A 12716-nucleotide genomic window follows, 5' to 3' on the forward strand; every position below is an offset into this window, starting at 1 on the left:
TCAGCTACTATGGAGATGCAGGGCTCCAGAGGAGAGAGGCACCTTCAGAAAGCCATCTTTCCATACTAAATCAACAAGTCTTTCTTAGGACCATCTTGTTTCTCTAAACATTTCCAAACGACACGGGTCCACTTGCCAGAAAGCTAAAGGGGCTAAGGTTCAAGGCAAGACACAGAGCTGGGTGTTCAGAATCAAAGAGAAGTCTGATTTTGACTTTGAGAGGGTACAGTAGCTAGAGACATTGGTTCTAGAAGGTCTTCTACTGTGCCATACGAACTTGACCAGATGTGACTCTAAAAGGAGCCATTGAAGCCATGCCTTTAGCTCTGTGACATTAACTCATGGATGTGGAACATCTAGGGGAAAGATCTAGATCTCTCCTGGCTACCTAACACTTTGATCTTATAATTCAGACTCCTGGAGGCCCCTGCCCCTCCTGCTGAGAGATTCCATACCCCAGGTTCCATCAACTTCCCATTTGGTCACAAAGGCTCTCCTGGCACCTCCCCATGACCTAGAAAAAAAAGAAATTTTGCCACCGGGTGGTGGTGGCACACGCCTTTAATCCCAGCACTCGGGAGGCAGAGGCAGGCGGATCTTTCTGAGTTCAAGGCCAGCCTGGTCTACAGAGCGAGATCCAGGAAAGGCACAAAGCTACACAGAGAAACCCTGTCTCCAAAAATAAAATAAAATAAAATTGCCCCAGGGCTGGGGTTGGGGCTCAGTGGTAGAGTACATGCAAGTCACTGGGTCTGATCTTCAGTATAAAGGAATAAACATGGGGCTGGAAGGATGACTCAGTGGTTAAAAGCACTGGCTGCTCTTCCAGAGGACCTGGGTTCAATTCCCAGCACCCAGATGGCAGCTCACAATTGAATTGTCTGTAACTCCAGTTCCAGGGGACCAGACACCCTCACACAGACATACATGCAGGCAAAACACATAAAATAATAAATAGTAAAATAATAAATAATGTGTCAGGGGAAAAGCAAACCAATCAGTCTCTTGCTTCCATCTCAGCCTCCCTAACCTGACCCTTGGCTTGTGAGGAATGAGTCTGGCGGTGGGGCTTGGGTCAGGTGCTACTGGTTGAGGTAGAGAAGAGAACAACCTAGAAGGAAAGAAATGTGACACTATGGATCCAAAAACCTCACAAAGTATATATACACTTTATTTTTTCTTTTCTTCCTTTAAACTAATGGGGTTTTTTTGTTTTGTTTTTGTTTTTGTTTTTGTTTTTTTTGGTTTTTCGAGACAGGGTTTCTCTGTGTAGCTTTGCGCCTTTCCTGGAACTCGCTTTGGAGACCAGGCTGGCCTCGAACTCACAGAGATCCGCCTGCCTCTGCCTCCCAAGTGCTGGGATTAAAGGCTTGCGCCACCACCTCCCGGCTAAACTAATGTTTTTAATAGTCCAGGCTGGCCTCAAACTTGCTATGATCCTCCTGCCTCAGGCTCCTGAGTGCTGAGATCACAAATGTGTGCCACTACACTAGTCTACATGACTTTTTTTTTTAAGCCAAGGCTTCACTACGTAGCCCTGGCTGTCCTCAAACTCCCAGAGATCAGCCTACTCCTGCCTCCCAAGTGCTAGGATTACAGGCTGTGCCACCATGCCCACTTCCACAGACAGGCTCTTTTACCCAGTCGTTCCATTGCTCAAAACGCTCACAAAGAGGCCAGGTGTGGTGCACACACCTTTCAGCTCAGCACTCAGGAGGCAGAGGCAGGCGGATCTCTGAGAGTTCCAGGCCAGCCAGCCAGGACTACATAATACTCTATCTAAAATAAAACAAACAAAAAACATTGTAAACATCTTAAGATCACAATAATGAAGGATTAGTTTAATAGTAGCCTTCTGAAGCAGTCGTTTAGAATGACATATAGAGAAGCACCAGGAGGAAGTACTGTATAAATGCATTTTTCATGCTGAAAGGATTTCAAATAATACCAGTGAGGCAGAGTTCCCCTTTAATGCCGTCACTCTCCCCAAGGTACCCCATTTCCAGCCAGTTCGAATGTGTCCTCTCTGATCTTTGTTTCTGAAGAGTCATATTTAACATAAACAAGTAATAAAGCTGGGTTATGCAAGCTTGTAGCCATCTATGTGAAGAAAAGGCTGGCTGATTAAACACCAAAATGTGCAGAGCACTCAGCTCTGAGTAGTGTGGCACATGTGATTTTTATTTTCTTCTGCAGGAATTATTTTATTTTCTACATGAACAGAAAAGAGAAACAATGCTATTTTTAAATATCACGAAACAAGCTATTGATGGCATCGGCTGCCTCTGAGGACTAGGAGAGACTGTTTGCTGTGTGCTCTTTTATGTTTTTTGAATTGTGCACCTTGGGCACATATTACCTATTCCAAAAATGAATAGAAAAAAATTTTCAAATTTAATATGGCAATAAAATAAAATGAGAGACCTGCTAGAAGACCTGTGAAGAGCGGCAAACCCTGAGACGTGAATTCTGCAGAAACTCGACGCTGTGGGTTACGGTTTCTGGACCTGCTCTGGATTCACCCCCATAGTGCCAGTCTCTTTCTCAGCAGGCAAGGAAATGAGGAAGGGTCTAAAATAAACCAGACTGCGGTCCAGAAATAACTTGATGCTAATTCGCGGCCTGGCCCTGGGAAGGGTTTCACTGAGCCCGTTTCCACTCTCTTTCAAAGAACTTTTCATCTTCCTTGGTGTGCCTGTATATTCCTCAAGGCTACGTGTGTTGTCAGGGTCCTGGGGAGGAAAGGCTAAGACCAAAGACCTTGTCTAAAGGGCCTTTGTTTGAAGTCAGCCTGTAAGATCGGAGCTTCGAGCTTCCCAGGCCTCAGCCTCAAGCAGCAGTCCCCTTGTTATTTAGCTCAGGGTGGACTTGAACTTAAGATCCTCCACATGTTGGACTTGCACTATTACACCTGGCTGCCGACAACTATTTTTAGCTGTTGGTTTTGTTGGTTTTGTCTGTTATGAAAGAGGGTGCCTTATAGCCGAGGCTAGCCAGGAGACCCTGCTCCTGCCGCCTCCACCTCCCAGGTGCAGGCTTGCTTGCACCACTATGCCCAGATCCTGACAGCTATTTTCAATCAGCCATGTTGAGAGAATGAAATAAGACGTGAGTGTCTGAGTGAGGACACAGGCAGTCCACCAGCTGGCTGAAGTATTAATTCTCTCCCCTGGAAACCTACCCTCCCCACATACACCTGCCAGTCACATCTTCCTAAGCGTCTCCATCTGCCTGGGCTGTAAAGGTGTTCCTCGGTCATACACAGCCTCCCCAGGCTGGGTTCCTTTATGGCACAATTTATTCCCATGTCATCTTATACCCTCGTAGAAGGTCCTCAAAAACAATTTGCTGAATGAATACGTGAATGCTATTTATATAGCCATGATCTTTGTAGTTCCCACTGGGCTGCCTCTTGTTCCTGGCCCCATGGCTGCCAGAACCCACTCCAAGCTGACCCAGAGGAGGTGGAAGCTGGCAGATTTGAAAGAGGCAGTGTGGTAGGGTGAAAAGTAGACAAGGCTGTGGCCCTGGCGTTCGGGAACCGTTTCTTTATCTCTACACAGCCATTACAGGAGGTCAGGCTGAAAACCCGAATGTGCACAGAGCCTGGAAAACAGCAGAGAAGGGAGACAAAGGACGGGCCAGGCAGTAGCTGGAGAGCAGGCACACTCCTTAAACGGCTCTGCCCTCCAGTGACCCCAAGGTCATTACCAATTGACCACGGGTCAAGTGTGGCAAGAGTCTCTGATTTTTTCAAGAGAAGCCATAAATCTTTAGCTTTTATGAGCAGGTCCAACTCAGACTCGTAGTTGGTCTACAGGCCCCACACCCCAGCTACTTCTGATCCTCATGCCGTGGGGTCATCACTCAGCTGGCTCACCTGGGTGCCTCAACCCTGTGATTTCAGGACAGAAACTTAAAGGTCTCCCATTTGGGGAATTAACCTTTGATCGGTTTTATTTTTGTTTTGCAAAAATGGCGTCCTCACATATCCCAGGCTGGCCTCAAACTCTGTTGTATAGTCGGAGGATGACCTTGAACTTCTGATCCTCCTGCCTCCACCTCCGAGGCCCTGGGATTACAGATGCGATCCACCAAGCCCAGTTTTATGTGGTGTTGTGGCTAAAACACAGGGCTTCCTGCATGGCTTGAAAGCATCCTAGCAACTGGGCTACATTGCCTCCAACCCTGGGAATAATCCTTTAAATGGAGGGACCCCGGGTCTTGGCAGCTTGTTTTCTGGCCAAGTGCTACCTTGACCCCCCACCCCACCCCCAACTACAGCTTTAGGCAAACACAGGGGCCCTGGCTGCTGCCTTCCTCCATCCTCCATCCCTCATTGGGCAGAAATGAGGGTGCAGAGAGGGTAATGGGCCCTTCACAGTCGCCCCTGTCAGGACATCCAGGCCTAGAGGCAACTCCCTCACCTTCACACTGCCCCTGTGCAGGGCACCCACCAGTGACACAGCATCACCCATAAATTCCTGTCAGAGAAGCTGTCAGGGCTTGGGAAATAAATAATGATATTTAACATTTTGTAATAACAACAATTAACCAGTAAATAATGTCCTTTAAACTGCAAACGCTGGAGTAAATTAATTCTTCTAATGAGCTGTCAGGCAGGGAAGAAAAAAAGCACCGGTGTTCTTTGGTGCCACGCGGCTGCCGTGTGAGCAGCCGGGGGAAGCTCACCTTGGGCCCTGGGAGCTCATTACCGGGAAGCATGCCGGCAACGGATTGCGGGGAAGCAACCGGGCCTCTCCAGCACCCACGTGAGCACCAGGCCGCAGCCCCCTCCGCACCGCACCGCCGCTCTCTCGCTGAGCATCAGCGGCCGGCGCATCCTGCCAGGTGCTGGTCCAGAGCGAGCAATGCATTTCAATTAGAGACGCCCCCCTCCTCCCTACCTCCCCTCTGGTCGCCTGGGCAGCGCTGTGATGAAGGGGGACAGGAGCTAGGGACATCGGAGGGGGAAAGCTCCCAGCGCAGGTCTCCAGTCCTTGCTGCGTGACCTTGGAGAGGTTTCCAGCCCTCTCTGGGCTGAGATGTTGTAAACGGCAACATCTGAAGCTAATCAAACCAGCTGTGATTACTTCTGTGAGCCTGAGAAGCCTGTGACCATAAAAAGACACCTGAGTAAGGCACTCTTTATGTACTGATTCCCAGTCATCGCCAAGATATACTGTCAGGTGACAAAGCAAGGTACAGAGGAGTGTGTGGGGACTGCTAAGGAGCGGCCATGTGTCCCTGTTTGCTGGCTGAACATCCAGATAGGAAAAGGGTAACACCACTGGCCCCCGGGGAAGGAAGCTTCGCTGTCCAACCTCTATGCTCTTATTTTCAGAGCCATGTGCAGAAATTACCTATTTAAAAAAAAAATACTGGAAGTTAGGGAAGACAAAGGCACGATCAGGTCATCTTGCCTCTCAGTAGCTTTCAGGGTGTGAAAGCCACCAGGGGCCCTGCTGAAGTATGACCCCACCATAACCTCCCAGTACAATGCATCTCCAATATCCTATCCTGTACGTAAACTAATGAGGAAGTCCCTCCAGGGGCTAACCCTATTCCCTCCAGCTTCAATCTCAGTTTCTCTCTTCTTGTTCTGTATTGGGTGGGTGAAAGGGCTGCTAGATGATTTCTGCAGAACAGGAGTGGGGAGCAGAGAGAAGGGAAGGAAGGGGAGGGAAGAAGAGGGGAGGGAAGAGCAAGCCAAGGGAAGTCCTAGCCCTCAGAAAGCACACAGGCCCAGGGCTTCCTTCATACCTGTGTGGTTTAGGTCACTCTGCATTTGCTGAGCCTCCCTCAGGAGCCCAGCCCAGCCAGTGCTCCCCAGGATGGACAGACGTTCCCTCCATGATCTGAGACCTCCCCAGCCTTGACACTCACCCCACCCCAGAGCAGAAGACTGAGTGGCCTCCCTATCACCAGGGTAGTTTCGTGCAGCAGCAGCACGGACACACTCTCCACAGTAGGCTGAGGGGCTGGTGGCTGAGGCATTGCTGGAGTCAGGAAAGCCCCACCCCTGCTCTGAGGTAAGGCTGGTGACTGCTTTGGAGCTAGGGCTGTGAGGAACCCCAAGCCCCACACATCTGACCCCAACTGTTTTGTTTTTGTGCCCTTGCCTTCCCAGTGAGACGAATCCTGATTTAAGACTTTCTTGCCAGTGCCTCATGCAAGGGGCTATAATGCCAAGCTACCTCAGTCAGTTCAAAACCTGCCTGGTCCACAAAGTGAGTTCAAAGCTAGCCTGGAATACTTAGTGAGACTCTAAATGAGGGCATCAGGGAGATGGCTCACGGGTGAAGTGAGGGGTGTTCAAGCAGGAGGTCCTGACTTTGGATCCCTAGTGTCCCCTGAAAAGTCTGGCACAACAGACCGCCTGTAACTCCGGCGTTGGAGGAGGAAGCTAGGCAGAGTTCTGGCGCTGCCGAGCAGCCAGACTAGCCAATCAGTGAGCTCCAAGTTCAGTGATTGATCAGTCTCAAGAAATATGATGGAGCCAGGCAGTGGCAGTGCACGCTTTTAGTCCGAGCACTCGGGAGGCCGAGGCAGGCAGATCTCTGTGAGTTCGAGGCCAGCCTGGGCTACAGAGCGAGATCCAGGACAGGCACCAAAACTACACAGAGAAACGCTGTCTCGAAAAACCAAAAACCAAAAAAAAAAAAAAAAAAAAAAGAAAGAAAGAAAGAAAGAAAAGAAATACGACAGAGAGCAATAGAGGAAGACACCTTGCATCAAGTTCTACCCCTCCACCTTCCCTCCCACCTCCTACTACCTCCATCCCGTCACAGAAACACACACACACACACACACACACACACACACACACACACACACACACACGGGCTATGGAGCTAAGTATATAGTGCAGTGCTCACTGAGTGGGCACTTGCTTAACATGGGGGAGGCCCTGGGTTCTAGTCTTGCTACTACTAAAAGAAAAAGTCTGAGGCAGCCTAGGCTACTCAGCAAAGACCCTGTCTCAAAATCTCAAGAACAATGGGATACGGTGGTACATGTCTTTTGATCTCAGGAGGCAGACCGAGAGATCTCTGTGAGGTCATGAGTTCAACATCAGCCAGGGTTGCACAGTGAGCCTGACTCACACAACAACAACAACAACAACAACAACAACAACAAAACCCAGGAGTAGAGAATGTTGTTCAGTAGAAGTAGAGCACTTGCCTAAGTGTGTGCAAGACCCGGGGTTTGATCTTTTGCACTCCAAAAAGAGGTGTGTAAAATACACAGCCTAGTGTCCAGGCAAAAACCAAGCACTCCCAAATCACTATCTCGGTGAGCTCTTGCCCTGCTAGACAAGCCCAGTTTCCAACACTGAGAGAAGTCACCCTGGTGGCTCCTGAGGTAGGCAGCATACCTCTGCAGTGCCTGCTTGGGAGGCAGCCCACAAGAGCCTCCAGGCCTGCTGCTTTTTTTTTTTTTTTTTTTTTTTTTTTGCATCAGGCAGCGGAAACTGGAGCTGAAGCTAGCAAAACAAAGTTCCCAGCTTTGGGTCTGAGTCAGCTGCTTCTGGACCTGGGGGCTCAAGAGTTTCAAAGTCATAAGCTCTTCAAGGTCACCTGGACCTTGATTCTGTTGGCCCCTTGGCCTGAGCCCTCCGAAGGTCTCCTGTGCCTGGGGGTGGAGCACCACCTGGCCCGGGGGTGGAGCACCAGCTGTACTGGGAGTGGAGCACCAGCTGGAAGAGGGGGATGCTCCCGTGTGCACAGGAAACTGAGTTTCAGCTGCATGGAAATTAAAACCAGCTTGCCCAGTGCTGAGCTACCACGATGCTTGCAATCAGATTGATTTCTTGGGCTTGTTGTGACGGCAGGGTTGCGATTGATTCGTCTGGGTGGCGGGGAGTTTATCTATTCGGAGCTGTCTGTCATTGATCTGGAAAAGCTTCTGAAACAGCCCAAATACCTAGCAAGGCTGAGGTTACCACCAACCCCAGCTCAATATTAATTATAATAATGAACAGGCATGAAGAGGGTGGGTTCATTGCCTGCCCTGCAGGGCTGGCCTCTGTGAGGTTCTGTGTTTAGTATTCATTTTAAATCGACAACGTGCAAAGTGCTGCTGCTGGACATGCCTGGACGGAGAGAAGTCTGCATGGGTGAGAACACCATCCTCTACTTCTATAGGACTGAGAAGACGCAAGCACTGCTGGAACAGGAAAGGTTTAGGGTAGACTTCAAGAGAGACTTCCTCGTGGACACACGATATTAATCCGCTTAAAATCTTAGGTTGCTTCCGTTTGAGTCTGTTTCTTTGTATGTGTTTGCATGTGAGTAGCATGTGTATGAGGCGGGTAGAGGATAACCCTGGGTGTTGTTCATTGGGTTCTAGCTACCTTTTTTTTTTTAATATATCTTTTTTTCCCCCACCCCTAAATATATCTTTAGAAACAGAGTCTCTCACTGGCACAAGCCTTGTGCATTCGGCTAGGCTGGCCAGCCAGTGAGACCCAGATCCACCTGGTTTTCACATGGGCACAGGGATGGAACTTGCGTCCTCATGCTTGCATGGAAATCACTTTACCCCCTGGGCCATCTCCCCAGGCCCTGAGCCTGACTGCTCCTCTGTAAAGTGGCTTCTCAAAGTCGCTGCTCCGCATCAAAAATCTAGATCTGACAGCGCAAGACTAGAGGGCTCTTCTGGGCAGTATTCCGGTGCAGGGGGTATCAGAGGACCCCTACTTCTGGTCATAAACACCTGCCCTTCTCACGCTAGACACAGAGTAAGTGGGCAGCCGAAGGACTGAAGTGCAGGTTAATTCAATGAGTGTTGACTGAGTACTTGGTACAAGCCTGCAAATGTACTGGAGAAGCTACGGTGACCTGCTTTTGAGGTGAAGTCTGGAGTGGCCATGGAGCTGGGCACCCCCTCACTGGAGACCTCAGAAATGCCTTGCCCCTGGGGCATCTCTTGGAAGTTGTGCCTGGAGACATACCAGTAGATTGAGGACGGAGACAGGGCACAATTCCAAGGACCGCCAGTCAAGAGGAGTCTGTGCAGCACATCGGTCCTGGAGAAGACTTCACCTTCACCCAGCAGAAATGTGGTCAGACTCCGGGGATCGTTTACCAGAAGCAGAGACTACCAGCTGACTGCCAGGACCCATCCCACAGAAGCCAAGCCGAAGTCACAGCAAGAAACACTGAAGTTAAAAATCAATAAGGACTTCCTGGCTGAGGTCTGGACAGTGAAGGTAAGGCTGGATGGAGAGGCTTCCTGTCTGCCTGACAGTCTGCCCTATTCTCTTCCCTGTGACACCCCCACCCCCTGTTCCTACAAAGCTCTCCTCTGTCCTCTAGCTTAGCCACTGCAGAGACCCCCATGACCAGCCCTAAGAGAAACATCAGAAGAAAGTTAATAGTGAAGTGCTGTGGCGGATCTAATTGATTTTTTTCCTATTGGTTCCCTAATATAGGCAACACTGTTCCTGCCGCTTTTCTGGGCTGGAGATTATGTCATAAATAAAGAGATTTGCTCCCTATTTCCATGTGCTTATCTTTAATAAGTTAAGAACTCAACAAGCTTTAGGAGGACTTGAAATAAGCAACGGATCCGGTGGTGGTTCCTGCTGTGGTGGCAGCAGCCGAAAGCTTTGCTTGAGGGAAGCGGGAGGCGGGTGACTGAGGCAAGCAGAGAATCTGCATTCTTTGGGCTGCACTGGGAATAGATCAGAAGAAGAAGAGGGAGTAAGAGGAAAAGCTGGGAGAGAGCCTAGGCAGATACGGCTGACTGGACAGGCAGGAGCTGTGGGGTTGTGGGTAAAGTGGGAATTAAGTGTGTGGGTTCAGAGGAGGCTGAAGCCCAGTTGGTAGGGCTTGCCTAGCATACCTGAAGCCTTATCACCTCATCAGCCAGGCGTGGCGATGCACATCTGTAATCTCAGAACTCCAGTGGTGGAGGCAGGACCATCAGAAGTCCTCAGCTAAATAGCAAGTTCCAGGTCAGGCCAGGATACATGAAACCCTTATCTAAAAGAAAAGAAAAATAAAAGAAAAGAAAAGTCTGCGACGCCAGAACTTGGGAGGCAGAGACAGATTGCTATGAGTTCAAGTCCAATCTGATCTACATAGGGAGTTCTAAGGCAGCCAGGTCTACATGTTTAAAAAAAAAAAAGGAGAAACAAAATGTAATAATAGTAGTAGCAATAATAATAATAACAACAACAATAGAGTGTGTGGGCTTAAACACTAACTCCATCATTGCATACTATCTATGTGACATTGGGCAAATCACTCATTCTCTGTGCTTCGTTATTTTACAACAGAGAGCTTGTGAGATGGCTTAGCAGGTAAATGCACTTACCCCCAAGCCCGACAAGCCAAGTTTGATCTCCAGGATCTACATGGCAAAAGGAGAGAACCAACTTCCAAAAGTTGTTCTCTGACCTCTACACGTGCACCGTGCAGGCGCATGAACATACACACACATACTAACTAACTAAACAAATGTAATCCATCCTCATCATCATCACTTAAAAACATGGTGGCACACATCTGTAACCCTGTAATCCCAGTATTCAGGAGGCAAAGACCGGAAGATTGCTACACATTGGAGACCAGCCTGAGCTATAAAGACAGACCCTGTCTCAAAACAAAGCCTGCTCTACAGAGCAAGCTCCAAAGCTACACAGAGAAACCCTGTCTCTGAAAAGGAAGCTAAAAAAAAAAAAAAAAGAAAGAAAGAAAGAAAGAAAGAAAGAAAGAAAGAAAGAAAAACAAAACAACAAAAAACCCAACAACAAACAAACAAAAGTAAAACAACCTGTGGGGCTGGAGATCTAGCTCAGAGACATAGCACTTGCCTAATGTGTATGAGGCCCTCTGTTAAATCCCCAGTACCACCAAGAAACAAAAGAACAATGATGGATAACAATAGTAACACACATCTATTGGTTGTTATAGGGACTGGCTATATAAAACGCTGAGGGCAGAGCCTGGTCCAGGATATTCAGAGAAACAATATTAGCTTGTCTGATGTTGGCCTTCACCGAACCTTAACCATGACTGAGGCCCTGCCCCGTGTCAGGCTCTAGCTTGGCCTTCTCAGTGCGTCATGGATGCTCCTGAGCAGGGAGCACACAGCCCCTGTGACTGGCCTAAGACAGGTAGCATGACAGGGTACTGCACCGGGGGACCCAGAAAGGGTACAGTGACCCTTCTTGGGCAGGCAGCTTCCCTGTGGTCCTGTCCTGAGGCTCCCGGCTCTCCAGTTCCTGTGAGGAACTCCCACTTCCTGTGAGGTGGCTGAGGCAGAAGTAAGGGCCTTCAAGACAGAGCTGACCTGCTGCAGACCTTCAAGCAGACTTCAAGACCATCCGCCCTGCTTTGATATGCTGTTGTGCTGCTCAAAGCAGCTTCCTTTCAGCCTAGACAATGCTATTTCTATTTTTCATTTTGTAGTCACGGACACTGAGGTCCAGAGGTGTGGGAACTGGCTCAAAGGCTTAAAGCTGAGAAGTAGCAGAGGCAGGATTTGAACCCTGCTCTAAACACTGCCCTATGTCTTCACACAGCAATAGTGACCAGTGAGAAAGACACAGGTGATCAGGTGTTTAAGAGCACTGGCTGCTCTTCCAGATGACAGATTTGATTCCTAGCACCCACAGGGTGACTCAGAACTGTCTGTAACTCCAGTTCCCGGGAATCTGATGCCCTCTTCTGGCCTCCATGGACAGCAGCTATGCAAGAGGTACATAGATATACATGTAGGCAAAACACCCACATACATAAATAATTTTTTAAAAAGCCAACCAATACCACCTACCTTAAATACATATAATTATAAATCATAAAAATATATAATTAAATTTAAGAATTCAGGCTAAGGACAGAGGAAGTAGGGAATATAAAAAGCATTTAATGATTACCAACCGTATGTCATGTCCTCCTGTGGGTCTTCTCACTGAATGCACATCTGGGAGGCTGGTGACACAATTTTCCTTTCATAGGTGAAGACATGGAGACTCAGAAGCATGCCTGATGCAGGCATTAGGCTGGGATCACTTGAACTCGAGGCCTGTTCTTGCAGCCTCTGGGTGAACAGTGTCTCACAGGCTTTGTCCTCGGAAGTCACCCCTGTGGCCTCACTGAAGACGGATGGACAGAGTCCTCCCTGCGTTGGTTTGGAAGCCCTGCTATTTCTGGAGGGAGAAGGATCTCTAACTCTTGGGTGTGTTATTTTATAGCCTCTCTTTTCTCCAGGCATTGTCTGGACCTGCAGACTCTGTCTGTGGCTTTAAGGACCAATGACCTCACAATCGGTTGCCATAGAGACCATTGTGATGTCACAATCAGAGGACAAGTAGTTCAAGGAGAGGAGTCGGGGATGGGAATGCACAGCTCGAATTGAGCACCATTTGAGATTTGTGTCCTATATTCCTGCCCAGAAAATGAAGAGGCGGGAGGCAGGCCCGCAGCTGGCTCCTTAGGGACCTCGAGGGAGAACAAGCGCTTCTGACACTCCACCTGGGGTCTCATGGGGCAGCACTGTGCTGGTACTCAAAGAAAAGGTCCAGAAAAAGAAACAACAAACCCATTCCCACACTGTGGGGCTGTAGGAAATGGGTTACTTCTACAGCAGGAAGGAGTAGGGTTAGACACCTGGAGGATCTGTAGCTAGACGATCTCCCTGAAAGAGATATGTACCCTAGTCTCTGATTGCAAGGTCCAAGGGAGACGTTGCATCTCACTGACCTC

The 12716-nt window shown here is 48.9% G+C and overlaps 1 protein-coding gene across 2 annotated transcripts in view; it reads right to left on the bottom strand.

The window, feature by feature from the left end:
- Nucleotides 1–12254, bottom strand: part of Pipox (pipecolic acid and sarcosine oxidase) — a 41234-nt gene extending 28980 nt beyond the window's left edge. Inside the window, exons 1-2 of one of the 2 annotated variants that reach the window (XM_059271268.1) lie at nucleotides 11892–12254; nucleotides 9850–9989 (exon numbers count right to left, since the gene is read on the bottom strand). The gene's annotated coding sequence lies outside the window, so the exon portion shown is untranslated. The remainder of the gene's footprint in view (nucleotides 1–9849; nucleotides 9990–11891) is intronic. The other variant, XM_059271269.1, reaches the window with a different exon arrangement.
- Between the last annotated feature and the right edge of the window lie 462 nt (nucleotides 12255–12716).

Source organism: Peromyscus eremicus, chromosome 8a (genome assembly GCF_949786415.1).
Source record: "Peromyscus eremicus chromosome 8a, PerEre_H2_v1, whole genome shotgun sequence".
Taxonomy (NCBI): Eukaryota; Metazoa; Chordata; class Mammalia; order Rodentia; family Cricetidae; genus Peromyscus; species Peromyscus eremicus.